Source organism: Eschrichtius robustus, chromosome 1, assembly GCF_028021215.1.
Source record: "Eschrichtius robustus isolate mEscRob2 chromosome 1, mEscRob2.pri, whole genome shotgun sequence".
Taxonomy (NCBI): Eukaryota; Metazoa; Chordata; class Mammalia; order Artiodactyla; family Eschrichtiidae; genus Eschrichtius; species Eschrichtius robustus.
The window spans coordinates 79,102,417-79,117,138 of NC_090824.1; positions in this window are offsets into that span (position 1 = coordinate 79,102,417).

A 14,722-nucleotide genomic window follows, 5' to 3' on the forward strand; every position below is an offset into this window, starting at 1 on the left:
ACAAGAAAAATCTCAAGTAAACAATCTAACCTTACACCTAAAGAAACTAGAGAAAGAAGAACAAACAAAACCCAAAGTTAGCAGAAGGAAAGAAATCTTAAAGATCAGAGCAGAAATAAACGAAATAGAAACAAAGACAACAATAGCAAAGATCAATAAAACTAAAAGTTGGTTCTTTGAGAAGATAAACAAAATGGATAAGCCATTAGCCAGACTCATCAAGAAAAAGAGGGAGAGGACTCAAATCAATAAAATCAGAAATGAAAAAGGAGAAGTTACAACAGACACCGCAGAAATACAAAGCATCCTAAGAGACTACTACAAGCAACTTTATGCCAATAAAATGGACAACCTGGAAGAAATGGACAAATTCTTAGAAAGGTATAACCTTCCAAGACTGAACCAGGAAGAAACAGAAAATATGAACAGACCAATCACAAGTCATGAAATTGAAACTGTGATTAAAAATCTTCCAACAAACAAAAGTCCAGGACCAGATGGCTTCACAGGTGAATTCTATCAAACATTTAGAGACGAGCTAACACCCATCCTTCTCAAACTCTTCCAAAAAATTGCAGAGGAAGGAACACTCCCAAACTCATTCTGTGAGGCCACCATCACCCTGATACCAAAACCAGACAAAGACACTACAAAAAAAGAAAATTACAGACCAATATCACTGATGAATATAGATGCAAAAATCCTCAACAAAATACTAGCAAACAGAATCCAACCACACATTAAAAGGATCATACACCACGATCAAGTGGGATTTATCCCAGGGATGCAAGGATTCTTCAACATACGCAAATCAATCAATGTGATACACCATATTACCAAATTGAAGAATAAAAACCATATGATCATCTCAATAGATGCAGAAAAAGCTTTTGACAAAATTCAACACCCATTTCTGATAAAAACTCTCCAGAAAGTGGGCATAGAGGGAACCTACCTCAACATAATAAAGGCCATATATGACAAACCCACAGCAAACATCATTCTCAATGCTGAAAAACTGAAAGCATTTCCTCTAAGATCAGGAACGAGACAAGGATGTCCACTCTCACCACTATTATTCAACATAGTTCTGGAAGTCCTAGCCACGGCAATCAGAGAAGAAAAAGAAATAAAAGGAATACAAATTGGAAAAGAAGAAGTAAAACTGTCACTGGTTGCGGATGACATGATACTATACACAGAGAATCCTAAAACTGCCACCAGAAAACTGCTAGAGCTAATCAATGAATATGGTAAAGTTGCAGGATACAAAATTAATGCACAGAAATCTCTTGCATTCCTATACACTAATGATGAAAAATCTGAAAGAGAAATTAAGGAAACACTCCCATTTACCATTGCAACAAAAAGAATAAAATACCTAGGAATAAACCGACCTAGGGAGACAAAAGACCTGTATGCAGAAAACTATAAGACACTGATGAAAGAAATTAAAGATGATACCAACAGATGGAGAGATATACCATGTTCTTGGATTGGAAGAATCAACATTGTGAAAATGAGTATACTACCCAAAGCAATCTACAGATTCAATGCAATCCCTATCAAATTACCAATGGCATTGTTTACGGAGCTAGGACAAATCCTCTTAAAATTTGTATGGAGACACAAAAGACCCCGAATAGCCAAAGCAGTCTTGAGGGAAAAACATGGAGCTGGAGGAATCAGACTCCCTGACTTCAGACTATACTACAAAGCTACAGTAATCAAGACAATATGGTACTGGCACAAAAACAGAAACATAGATCAATGGAACAAGATAGAAAGCCCAGAGATTAACCCACGCACCTATGGTCAACTAATCTACGACAGAGGAGGCAAAGATATACAATGGAGAAAAGACAGTCTCTTCAATAAGTGGTGCTGGGAAAACTGGACAGCTACATGTAAAAGAATGAAATTAGAATACTCCCTAACACCATACACAAAAATAAACTCAAAATGGATTAGAGACCTAAATATAAGAGTGGACACTATAAAACTCTTAGAGGAAAACATAGGAAGAACACTCTTTGACATAAATCACAGCAAGACCTTTTTTGATCCACCTCCTAGAGTAATGGAAATAAAAACAAAAATAAACAAGTGGGACCTAACGAAACTGCAAAGCTTTTGCACAGCAAAGGAAACCATAAACAAGACGAAAAGACAACCCTCAGAATGGGAGAAAATATTTGCAAATGAATCAACGGACAAAGGATTAATCTCCAAAATATATAAACAGCTCATTCAGCTCAATATTAAAGAAACAAACACCCCAATCCAAAAATGGGCAGAAGACCTAACCAGACATTTCTCCAAAGAAGACATACAGACGGCCACGAAGCACATGAAAAGATGCTCAACATCACTAATTATTAGAGAAATGCAAATCAAAACTACAATGAGGTATCACCTCACTCCTGTTAGAATGGGCATCATCAGAAAATCTACAAACAACAAATGCTGGAGAGGGTGTGGAGAAAAGGGAACCCTCTTGCACTGTTGGTGGGAATGTAAATTGATACAGCTACTATGGAGAACAATATGGAGGTTCCTTAAAAAACTAAAAATAGAATTACCATATGACCCAGCAATCCCACTACTGGGCATATACCCAGAGAAAACCGTAATTCAAAAAGACACATGCACCCGAATGTTCATTGCAGCACTATTTACAATAGCCAGGTCATGGAAGCAACCTAAATGCCCATCGACAGACGAATGGATAAAGAAGTTGTGGTACATATATACAATGGAATATTACTCAGCCATAAAAAGGAACGAAATTGAGTCATTTGTTGAGACGTGGATGGATCTAGAGACTGTCATACAGAGTGAAGTAAGTCAGAAAGAGAAAAACAAATATCGTATATTAATGCATGTATGTGGAACCTAGAAAAATGGTACAGATGAGCCAGTTTGCAGGGCAGAAGTTGAGACACAGATGTAGAGAATGGACATATGGACACCAAGGGGGGAAAACTGCGGTGGGGTGGGGATGGTGGTGTGCTGAATTGGGCGATTGGGATTGACATGTATACACTGATGTGTATAAAATTGATGCCTAATAAGAACCTGCAGTATAAACAAACAAACAAAACAACTAATACTAAACTTTCATTGGGTTATTTGTATGGAAATATGTTAATATAAATGTTTCAGACATTACATGAAATTTCTAAAAATCTTATATTTGTATGTGTATGGAAATATGTATGGAAATATGTTAATAGAAATGTTTCAGACATTACATGAAATTGCTAAAAATCTTATATGTTCTGGTATAATGTTATATGTAATAATCCTAGTTATTACTTTAAAATGTATATCTCAGAAATAACTAATTTTCTTGTCAACTGCATTATTATGAACTTTCATCAAATCTTTAACCGTGGTCATTTTTAAGTCTTTTGTCATAAAGAAAAAAAAAAAAAAGAAAGAAATAGTCAGTTAGTTAGTTAATTGTGCCGGGTCTTAGTTGCCACAGGCCAGCTCCTTAGTTGTGGTAATGAGATATTTTATATTCTTTTTTGTTCCTGAACAAAGGCCTCAGAATCCAGTATTTATTTGATAATGCTCACAGCATAGCTCAGCACGGAATAGCCACATTGTTTTTCTTTGGCTGCTATGTACCAAACAGCCTTTTGTACTGTTTTACCAAATGCATGTATTTAATACCTGTTTTAAAAAACATAGTGAGATCTCAAAAACTTGAAATTGACTAAAGTAAGATTCTCTCTGTAGTACTACTTATTTGACCAACACCACCTGATAACACCGGTGTGGTGCACCGAGCCTTACTCTAGCATATCGGGATACACCCCGTTTCGACAAGTGTTCATCCTCCAAGTCCCCAAGGCCTCTCACACACTGCCAGTGAAACTGCTTCCTGCTTGGGAAAGAGTGCCCCAGTTCGTTTCTTTAGAAGCTTGAAGGCTATGTAAGCCCTCCAAAAGGTTAGAGGGCAAAGAACAACTCTAAAACTGGCACATTTGTTTAAAGAAAAAGACTTGTCAATATTACAAGAGCCAGCTTGCTTTCACTTGTGACACGTTTTCTTAGGAGGCAAGGGATGTGGCCATGTGACTTGGACAAGCTGTTTCCCTCTGTCTCAGTGTCCCACCTGTGAGTGGGTAGTCTGACGAAGCTTAATGACAGACATCTGAATAACGATCATGAACAGTGGCATCTAATTTCCAAAATAAAAACAGGAGAATGAGTATGTCTTTCACAACAGGACGTCAAGTCTACCTCAAAGATATTGGTAGCCTTGAGTCCACTGCTTCTCACTGAGTGCAACTGTGCCCCCCAGGGGACATCTGGGGAAGTCTGAAGGTGATTTTGGCTGTCACGACTGGGAGGAGAGAGAGGGAATGTTACGGGCACCTAGTGAGTAAGAGGTCGGGACCTTGCTAAACACTCTACGATGCACAGGACTCACACACCACAGCAAAGGTTTATCTGGCCCCAAAAGTCAATGCCTTGGTTGAGAAACCCTGCCTTAGAGCAAACCACGGATACTCATCTTTAGCAGGTAACAGGGCATTTACTACCCACCTGTAAACCTACAGACTTCCCGACTTACACAGCTAATCCTGTGGCAGGAATGAAATAGAGAGCGTGTGACCATCTGGTAGTACCTAGGTTTGCCCCTCAAGTCACATGAGACAGTGCTGGAGACTGACATTTTCTATATTGGAGGTCTCTGGCAAGCCACCAGTTTTCTAACCTAAAAAGTCTAAGCAGCATTGTTACAATACACATAATAACACGACAATTCTGCTTTTATAGAGAAATTCGATGTGGGAAAGGAGCTTATCTGACATCAGAAGCAAATGCTTTGAACACATCACATCTGCTGGTTCGACTGTCAAATCTTGACAGCTGGAGACGTAGGAAGGTAGACAGGAGAGAACAGACCAAAGTTACGGGCCTGCTGAGTCCTCGGGGCTAACCATAATACACTTCGTACTGCCCTGGGTCCAGGGGTGTGTTCTAACACCCTCTCAGTCACTTACGGTCCATAGACAGACCAAGTATAAATTCACAATTACCAGCAAGTGTACCAAAAAAAGGCAGAGTTAAGTAACTTAAATGCGAGCCCTACCTGGTCTTTTTCTTCTTCATCGACAGAATCATCCGATTTTGCTTTTTCAGGGTCTTCCTCAGGTTTCCGTTTGGCAGGCCTGTCACACACACACACACACAGTAAAGCCAACTGTTAGCTCACCAGACCCTAGACCTCCAGTGGGCACGAAACAACTCATATTCCTCCCTACCAAGAGTACCCTCTCTTTGGAAAGATTCAGGGCATGGTCCCCTCTTCCCTCTGAGAAGCCCTTTTTGCCAGGACATTAAAAGAAGCTTCGAGCTTAATGTTTCTTTGGATGACAGGTTTAGAATACCACCATTTTGCAAACCTTAAGAAATAATGGATCTAGACTTTGATCAATGGCTGCTACAATCACCGAAGAGACATTACATGCCTCTGATGGACAGCCCCATGCTGTCAATGAAGTCTCACAAAATAAAGCTGGAATCTGATCAAGACTCTAGACCTAACTACCAGTTTACAGAAAACTGGAGGCAAGGGAACACATTAACCACCAAAACGATGCAGTCAGCCAGACCTAGAAGCTATTAGAAAAAAAGACCTATTTTCTTTAAATCAATGGCAAGAAGATAAGGAATCTATCACTCGAAAGGCTTAAGGAGCAAATCAACCAAACTCTGTTACACAAGGGGAAGAATGAACACTGCTATATATTTGTTAGTAAGGAACTGTTACACTTTATAAGGCCTGTTTTGTCTTCTTCAAAAGACTGTTTGCTAGATGTTAGCAATTATGGCAAAATATGAATAAAAAACTTGTCAGAGAAAGAGACCTTGTCATCTAGAAATACAGTATGTGTGGATAAGATGACCTGTCCGATTTGTTTCAAAGTAATCCAACTGGGAGGAGATGGGTGGGTATGGAGCTGTAATCCATTTGGAACAATTTTCACTTGGAGCATGTGGGGGTATAGATGAAACAACAGCCAGGAGATGTTAACTGTTGACACTGGGTGATAGGTACACAGGGGTTCATTTTACTATCCTTGGTAATTCTGTGCATGTACATTTGAAGTTGCCTATGTGAAGAGTAAAAATGGATGAGATCTTCAGAAATGCTGTTCACGAATGTCTAATAACAGAATATCAAAAGGAAAACCGAAGCAATGTGGAAGTCAGAATTACTAAGTTACATCCTACTAATTTATATGTGTTTTACCAAAAACCGTTGGCCCCTAAAATGGGGGCTGTCCATTCATTATATACTGACCTCCTTGTGAAATGAGATGTGATGGTGGTCTGCCTGGCAGTTTGCCTTCTAATCCTGGGGCTAGATGAGACTTCAGCTGCTTAAAGAAAAAGAAACAAAAAAGCCACTAGGAATAAAGAGTTCACAGCCAAGGTACAGTTCTTCAGCATTACCAAGCTGGTGCAGAGACCAGGTTCTGAGGATTAAGTAACCTTCTCTTCTTATTCTCAGCAACCACCATCTTGATAAACTCATCAAATTAGCACCTGCCAGTCTGCTGGGCCATTTCAACACAAGCTCTTGTATGAGGGGCCCAACCCTGAGACGCACAAGGAAACAGAGCCTCCGTTTATTTCGTCAAAAGATGAAGTGGCCAAGCACCTGACCTGAGCTCAAGTCCCATGCTCTTTTTTTAAAAATTCCAGAAGAGTTACTCTGACTACAAGTGGGGAAGGAGTCTAAGAATAAATGTTTAGCTTAAACAGGCATGTAACTTACAAGTCATAGATATCAGCAGCTCCTGTTATCTTATACCTCATAAATTCAACCGCATTTGGGGATCTAATGCTCTATAACTTGGTTGAAGACAAAAATTTAAAGTATATATCTAAGCTAGTTAGACGTATACACAAGAGGGAATTCCACGGCGGTCCAGTGGTTAAGACTCGGCACTCTCACTGCCAAGGGCCGGGGTTCGATCCCTGGTTGGAGAACTAAGATGGTACAAGCCGAGCAACACAGCCATCCCCCCACCAAAAAAAAGGATACACAAAAAACAAGTACTGCCGGTGGAGGGGTTGTGTGGGGGGGGGAACAGACAGACCCTATGGCGCCAAGTCTGTCCTCCCCTTAGGTGGTACCAGATTCCAACGAGGTCAAACGAGTCAAGCGCTCTTACAGTTTGTTTCTCCATCGGACTTGCTTCTCCTGGGCATGCAAAGTTTGGAAACAGGTTTGGGGGACTTGTTTTTCTCTGCTATTTCCACTCTGCGCTCCTCACCACTTGTCTGGCTCCCGTTTTCTAGACAGCCGTTCACTTCCCAACTGAAAGCATGAGCTCTGTTCTCCAAGGACAAATCTTTATTTAAAAGGGATCTGCCTTGAGCCAGGTAGCCCTCCTACAGCAGGAAAGGATCATTTAAGTAGCAGTGACTGTAAACAAGGGGCCATGAGAGAATAAGGAAACACAGGCGCTTCCTTCATAACTATCAGGGAACAGGGAGAGGTGGGATTATTCTGCCTCCCTGGTCACAGACAAGTTACATGGGAGGAAACGTTTTCTAGCCGCCGGGATGCTGACGACTTACCTCTGATAATTCTTCTCTATGTAGTTTGGTTTTCAAGTCACACAACTGATTCTTTATTTCTGTCTGCAGAAATTCACGCAAGAGATTCCGTTTCTCCTTCATGCATTCCTAAGGGAAGGACAGAGGTTTACAAGTCTCCACATTCCCAAGGTAGGAACCAATGGACTAATACACAAATAGTTACACTGCCTGGTCACATAACAATGACTGAATGGCAGGCAATGCTGAGTCGGCCAAAAAGAAAACTAAATATTCACAAGACATGTTCCTGATGTTTCCGTTAAGATCATATCACACACCATCTCCAGAGTGGTGACAAATGGAAAGATTAGAGGTGAAACAGACACATAATAGAGTACTAGAACAAAACTGATTTGGAAAAACAGTGTGACCAGGACAAGTTATAATCCAGACTTGATGGTACGGAACCCAGACTGGGAAACTCGATGAGTTACCAAAAGCTAACCCATAATAGCCTATTAGTACAGCACATTAGACAGAAACATCCGCGTCATCCTCAACTTTAGGGAAAAGAGAGCCAATTCCACTTAATTTTGTTTTTATGAACTACATAGTATCTGTCAAATGGTCACATTTGATCATATATTTTGTTAAGGTGGAGATTACCTTACCTTTTCTGTTAACTATCTCTTTCCAAATCTTTGAGCCTGGGGGAAGAAAAGGGAAGAAACAAACGCTTGTTCAGCAACATTGTCCACCTGTAAGAATGCCACACTTTAAAGAACTTTGGAAATAAGTTGAACATGAATGTTAGAAAAAAATACAATGGTTTTTCCCTCCCCCAGTGTCTAGAATGCCCTACTGTAATGCCTGCACGTTAAGAAGTTATTTTCAATATGAATGAGGTCCCCCTTTTGGGGGGTGGTTTTCTGATGGTGGTAAGAGATGATATAGGAGATTATCTTCCGATAATATAGGGAAATCTATCTAAAGTAATTATTCAGTACTTGCCTGATAAGTCAAATTTGAAATTCTTCCATTTCACTGAATTCTTTCCTTCTTTCAACTTTTAATTAATAGAGTAAATTACATGATCCCATCACTCTCTTCAAGACAGTCTATAAATAACCTTAAATGTCATAAGTCGGAATTCATTACAGAAATTCACCCGTCATTTTCCAGTAAAGGAAAGCAGCAATTCAAATACAAGCAGTAATACTGTAGTGTATCAATTTGTTGCAGAGAAAAATGTTTATTTAAAAATTTCAAAATACTTTGTACACCAGCCCTCACTAAAAGTATTTTTTAACTGTACTGACATGGACCTGAACCCTTAAGAATTCATCTTTTTCCTCATTATATTTTGTAACCTGACATGCTTTGAAAATAGGCATATATTTTTTAAGTTACAAAACTATTTCAACTCAAAGAATTGTTTAACTTAGGCAAAAAGAAGAGATTAACAATATTATACTCAAACAATTTGCTTCCAATAGATAGAACTGAAGGGGGTATAAAATGACATTCCTCAAGTCTTCTGGATTTTATTTACTCATTGTAATGTACAAAGAGACCCAGGTCCCACCAGGTTAGGGACGTTGCTTCTATGATTTATCTTCTAAAGACAATGGATGAGCAAACCCACCTCCCCTTTAGCCCTGGTTAGCATCAGTCCCAGTGAACCTTCATTTCTCTTTCCTATCTAAATCAAGCTATTCCTCTATAATAACCCATTCTGAATAATGATTATTGAGATTTAAATAACAGCTTTCCAAAAACAACTCTATAGCAATTTATTCCAAATTAGCCCAATCTACAGTTTCTTCTTCATTTTAAGTGAAAAAGTAAAGAATAAAAACATTAGCTAATTTTTAACACATCATTTATCAATGATTCAAGTTGAAAACTGCTTCAACTTTAGCATCTCATGGGTACAAACGGATAAGGAATTTTATGCTAGAAGATTTGGTTGGATACCTGAAGATGTGGTTTATTTATGAGAGTTTTTGTGTTGTGTGTTGATAGATTTAACAACTAAAGAGATTTTGAACATCTTGGGGAGTACTCAATGACTGTCTAATTGTTTCTGTAACTTAGAATGTTTTTCAAGCGCACATGATATAAAAAGTATTATATTATAAAAGTAATATAATTTTGTCTTAATGGATTCTTTCCTAGAAATGGAGCAAATGTTTTGGCTACCAAATCCTTGCAATGATATTTAGTACTGTATTTTTAGCTTCTGCTCTTCTTAAATAACCCAAAAGCTGTACTTTTTATTTAAACCATGAGAACATAAAAGTAGGTGTATAGGTCAAGAGAAAGTACATCCATTTTGTGTCTTTGCCGACTCTTTTCAGATTGATATGTCATCTTTGTCTGAAATAGCAAGCCACATAATTTTGCATAGAAAATAAGAAACATACCTAGAAGTTATTTTTAAGTGTTAACATTTAAAGGGACCAGCACTACATAGTATTTTTAATTCCATAAATATTTACTGATATCTGCATTATTATAACTCTCAAATTTTTCCTTAGAATTTTGAAAGAACTTCCTTCATTCCAGTATCATGGAAAAGTTTTTCAAGCTTAATTCAACAGGGTGTTTCAACTAGCCGGTATCTTTGATCTTTATTATGGTTAATTTTTCTTCATGAAGTGACCAAATTTGAATAAGGCTGATGGTCCATCATGGGGGAGATTCATCTCTCCGGCTTCTTCCTGCTGAGGGAGAATCATCTTTGGTTTGTGACATCACAGTCTGAGCTGGGCAAGTGGCTGTGATAGCAAACCGAGGATTATATCCCTTCAGTGTGAATGAGCTGCAAGAGATGTGGGTGCTATCATTTCAAGTCCTGTCACAGAGACACTACTGAGATGCATGACAGGAGTCAAGTGAGGGAAAGATGCTTGCATTGCAATTGTCACTTTTACAGCATCAGCCATTAAAGATAAAAGTACCATTTCACAGTTTCCTTCATTATTAATTTAAAAGAGGGAGTAAACGTCATGTTAATAAAACTCACAGATAATGATAAAATGGGAGGGAGGAAAGTAACCAGCGAGTAACCAGACAATAAAGGAAGAGGGACACGGAGAGTGAGGGATGGGTGCACAACTCAGCCGCGCCTCTGGCCACAGGAAGAGCAAAAAATAGAAGGCGCCAGCGCGCAGTGGCGGGCTGGAAACCCTCCGACCTCGGAGAACTGCGGAGAACCGGGGACCGGAGTCAACAACGGCTCCCAGGCGGTCCCAGCGTCCCGACCCGCACCCGGCCGCGACACAGTTTCCACAAACTGAGACACACGGAGCCCGCGCGAGGGGCGGCGGGTCGCGCGGGCTTCCCCGCCGGCTCCCCTGCAGGCCGGTCCCCCGCAAGCCGAGCGCACGAAAGGGCGCCCCAAAGGCGCCGGCCCAAGGCGCCCGCTGCGCTTTCCCTCCCGAAGGTGGGCTGCAGGGCCCAAGCGTAAACCCTGAGACAACAACACGCGCACCACGCCGCCACGGGGGACGAGAGGCCGGGCGCCCACCTGCCCGGACACCCTGCATTTCTGGAATCACCGGACGCCTGTGTAAATTTCCGTTCGGCGTGTCATTTGCCAAAGGCCACTCAAGATCAGGGGACAGGATGCCTCCTCTCCAAGGGTCCAGCCAGCCCACCCACTAAAATTACAGGACACAATGCCTCCGTTCCAAGGGCCCTGCCAGCCCACCCACTCAAATTAGGGGAGACAACGCCTCCTCTCCAAGGGTCCAGCCAGCCCACCCACTCAAGATCAGAGGGACAAAATGCCTACCTAAAACACAACAAAACAAAAACACAAAAAACTGGAGAGAGGAAGGAAAGGGTGTCCTCAAAAATAAAAAAGCTAAGCACGTTGACAGCGCTAAGAATAAACTACCAGGAAAAAGAAACCCTACATGTCAGATCATAAAGTACGGAAGGGCAAGCCCGCCGGCAGTCCAGGCCCGGGGGGACCGGGGTCCCCAGCCCTACAGAGCCAACGGCAGCCCGCCTCGGGCGCCCCTCGGAAGCGCGGGGTCCCCGCGGCCGAGTCTGCGCCCCCGGCCGGCCCCGGCTCCCCTCTGCCCACCCTGCGCGCGGGGGCTGGACACGGCCGCGGAGAACCACGGCGGGGCGGGAAGGGGGGCTCCAAAGAGGGTCTGGCGACTCGAGTCGCTCCGTTTCTCGGTGGGCTCAGCGCGCGCCGTGGGGGAAGAGGGGCGGGGGTCCGGGAAGAGGGGACGGGTGGCACTCACGTAGACCGGCAGCGGCCACGGGTAGACGGCGGGCTCGGCCCCCACGGACGACTCCAGCCTGGGCTCCAACTTCTCCCCCATGTCTTCGCGCGCGGCCCCCGCACCAGGCTAGTCTGGCGGTTGGGGGGAGGGGCGGGACGCCCGCCGGCGGGGGCGGGGCAGGCGGGCGGGCAGGCGAGCGGGCGGGCGGGAGGCTGAGGGGAGGGGGCCTGGCCTGGACCTCAGCCACCGCCGCCGCCGCCGCCGCCGCGCTCCCGTCTGGCCCCCGGCTCCCTCTTTGTGGTCACAGGCCCGGGACCTCCAGCGCTGCCGCCAACTCGGGCCGGCGTGAGGCGAGCACAATGAGCCGGGGCCGGGCTGAACCACTCACTCGCGGCGCGCGCGCGCCGCCCACCCCGTGGACTCGCCCGCTCCACCTACGCACGCACGCACGCACGCACGCACGTCTTCGGCTGCCCCCGGCCACCCGCACCGGCCCGAAGTCGGGACCCGGGGAGACCCCCTCGGGGCTTGGGGTGGCGGGTTCGACTCCCGCCCTTGACGTACCGTGACACACACACACACACACACACACACACACACACACACCCACCCACCCACCCAATAATAAGACTATAATTCCTCATTAAATATGACAGCCGGAATCCCGGCTTCTGTTCACAAAAATGCCCTGTATTTAGCCTATGCTAGGCACCAGACCCTGGACGCTCAGTACTGGCAAAAAAGGAAATGCCCTGCCCTCATGGCGCTGCCATTTTAATTGGAATAGTAGTGACAATGGTCAAGGGAGAAAATAAAGTGTCATCATCGCCACGGGGACGGTTAATCTCATGTGCGCACTGCGTGGGGCCCTGGCAACCACAAACATTATTCCAGATGTGGCCAGGAAGGTATTTTTCAGAAGAGATGAACACTGAAATTGGTCCACCTTGGGTAAAGGAGATTGTCAATGCCGTGGCGTGGGTGGGCCTCGTCCATCAGCTGAAGGACTGGAGAGAAAAATGAGGTTCCGAAGAAAGAGGGAACTGTTCCTCCAATGGCCTTGGGACATCAGCTCTTCCCTGTGTCTCCAGCCCAGAGTCCTGCCCTGACTTGCCTGCCTCACGGTCACATGAGTCAACTCCTTAAAACAAAACTATATATGTAAAAATACTGAATATATACAAGCCTATTAATTTCTATATGTGTGCATACATATTATATATATGTATACACATATGTTTATATGTGCGTGCGTTTGTAGTATATGTGTAAGTACTATATACAGTATACATACAAGCCTATATATTTGTGTGTATATATTGTATACATGTATGTATGTGCATATATATAGTATACATTTTATAAATGTGAACATGCTGTGTATATACACACACCCATATATTGATATATGGGTGTGTGTAGATATACAGTTTATGTACACTGTATGTATGTATACAGTGTGTATTTATATATAGGTGTGTATATATGTTGTATACCTGTATGTGTATATGTTTCTAGGTGTTACATGTATATATGTATATACTGTTATATACACACTTGCGTATGTATTTATATGTGTATGTACATGCGCATATTTACATATAGGTGTGTATGTGTGTGTATACATTGTATATATGTATATATCTGATATATATGATATATGTACGTGTACATACGATGAATTTATATATACAGTACATATATATTTTTATGCTATATGCTTTTATATGTAGGTGTATATGTGTGTCTATATGTATGTACGTGTACGTATTGCATGTATTATATGTGTATGTATGTATACTGTCTATATACACACCTAAATATCTTTGTATGTGTGTCTATATGTATGACATATATGTACCTAGGTGTGTATATTGCATATGTTATACGTATGTGTGCATACTGTATACATACAAACGATGCATTTTATATGTGTGTATGTATAGTGTCTATGTATGTGGGTATTGTATATGTTATGTGCATATGTGTGTATACATACTGTAGATATACAAACTATGCCTTTTATATGTGTGTATACAGGTAGGTGTGTATTGTATATACTATATGTGTATATGTGTGTATGCATACTGCATAGATACACTGCTGTATATTTTTGTACGCGTGTACATATGTACGTGTGTGTGTATATACACACACACACCCTATGGCTTCTGTTTGTCTGGAGAACCCTCACTGATACGGACACTTATGACAATTGAGCACCTGCTCTTTGCCAGCCAGGGAGCCAAAGGCTTGTCCTTGCGGTGTCTCCCTTAAGTGTCACAAGTCCCAGGAGGGAAGGTGATGCGGCTGCTACCAGTTGAGGTGCCTCAGGGTCAGAGAGGTGCACAGGGTGGGGGGCTGGAGCCTGGTGGAGCCCAGGTGGAGTTCTAGCAGCAGTACAGCCTAGCAGTCCCACTTCCCCGGGTGCTTCTCACAAAGACGCCAAGGGAGAGACGGGATCTGAAGGAGGGGATGAGGAAGCTTCCGTGGGTCCGCAAGCCCAGACCAAGGCTGACTCGTCAAGGGTGTTAGAGGTCAGGACTGTGGTTACCCTGGGGGTGGGCTTACACAGAGCCATTCACATTCTGAAAAAGTATCCATTCTGCTCTTGTTTGTATGTTTACCCCCCTCCCCCAAATCTTTTAAAAACAGATTCTCTTGGTTGCTGGGAACACACACGGGGAAGTTGTGTGTGAGGGGGTGTGATCCAGGGGACAGGGAGGATAAGCCCCCCCACTCGTAGGGCCAGGAGTGGCTCAGCTTTGTGAGCTGAGGATGGCCCACGAGGTCCCAGAGAGAAGGGTCCCTGCTCCGTCCCTGCTCTGTGCACCCCATTCCCAGCCCGAGAAGCCCAGAGCCACCCCCCGCAACACACACACACACACCAGGGAGGAGAGCCAGTC